The sequence below is a fragment of the Augochlora pura genome, chromosome 9 (genome assembly GCF_028453695.1).
Source record: "Augochlora pura isolate Apur16 chromosome 9, APUR_v2.2.1, whole genome shotgun sequence".
NCBI classification, from domain to species: Eukaryota; Metazoa; Arthropoda; class Insecta; order Hymenoptera; family Halictidae; genus Augochlora; species Augochlora pura.
In genome coordinates this window covers 4,597,905-4,599,471 of record NC_135780.1, presented here as the reverse complement: position 1 = coordinate 4,599,471, position 1,567 = coordinate 4,597,905, and positions in this window count along the sequence as shown.

The following is a 1,567-nucleotide window of genomic DNA, read 5'->3' as shown; positions in this document are numbered from 1 at the left end:
TATTCTTTATTCTTACATTCTCCGATATATATATAATAGATATTCTTTATTAAATTATATATTTTATAAAAGTGCTGTGTTTAAGCAAAATATGAAGAAAATCAAACAGTATAGAAACTTAAAATTTATATCCAGTTAATAATATAAAATTTGAAACAATTCCAAAGACAGATTAAAAGAATCGAGAAACATCAACGTAGCGTTTTGAGTTGATTTTATTTTCAATTTTTCTCTTGCATAAAAATTCACGATCCAATAATCACAGTAGCTTATACACTTTTCTACAGTTTGACACGTTAACTGGTCAAAAGTTGACTACGTAGAACAGCGTAATTAGCAAATTAATATATTTATAAAGTACACGAACTTCCAAAGGAGTTTTAGTTGGCTATAAGCTAGTCATAGCGTCGGCATTGTAAAAACACGGTAATAGCTCATTGCCCGTACTTAAACACAGATCTGCGAGTTCTGGCCCCTACGTCAGAACAGAAGACAAAAGATAAGTCCGCGCAGTTAAAGGGGAGTCTGGCTGAATCGGGAATCGCGTAAAAGTTGTTCGAAGATCCCCAAAGTCTTGCGTTAGCGGGAGTAATAGTTACGACTTTAAAGCCGTTTATCTCAAAACTACATTTAAGAACTGCATACACTATAACTCCTGAATAGACCAGTATTTTCGCCTGAAATTTTTGCTGAAATTGTAAAACGTCGTTCCCCGTGAAATATGTGCGAGGCTGTTTTATTCTGCGCGTGGGTGCGAATATAAATTCAGAACGGGCGAGATCAAACTTACAATACGCGTTATTGAAGTCAAATACACGAAGAAGGCTCATAGAAACTTATGTCCGAAAATGTGCTTTGTCGAAAAGATATTTATTGAAAAGAGCCATGGTATCCCTGCGAGCATCGATGGTTGACAGCGAGTCATCCGCGGACCATAGCGTCGATGACGCGGACGCCCCATTTACATATCCCGTCAATTCGCGTTAGAACCGAGTATATCTGGCACATATGCACAATAAAGGAGCCGTGAAATAAAACATTTATCCGTTATGGCCGACTCATCAATCATGTTCCTATGTCTACGATCGATCACACTTCCGATCAATGGCAGAATTTCACGAGTCATTCATTATGGAAATTTTCCAGCTATATCGAACATTCCGGCTATAAGTGTGGGGGATACAAAATCAGCGAATCGGTATATCGATTAGAATCTGCAACATCCGACTATGATTTTCCTGCATTATTCATGACGTTGATCCTCGAGTCGGTAGGTACTTGATTCAACTCGCAAAAAACTTGGAGCGTGAAGCGGATCTTCCCGTTCTGAAGTGATTCAATAATTAATCGTTCGCCAAATTGCACGACTTTGCGAATGCAATTATTTTCCTCGGATACTTCTGTAAATTGAATGGCGAACTTGTCATATCAATTAGCAAGATGACTGCGCGTGTGCAACGACTATGGATCATGTATTATACAGTATAAAGCAAATTGCAGTATTTGAAAAAGTAGAAGTTAAATAGAAAATTGCTTTCTTGATATTTTTAATAAGTTTCCACAGTTT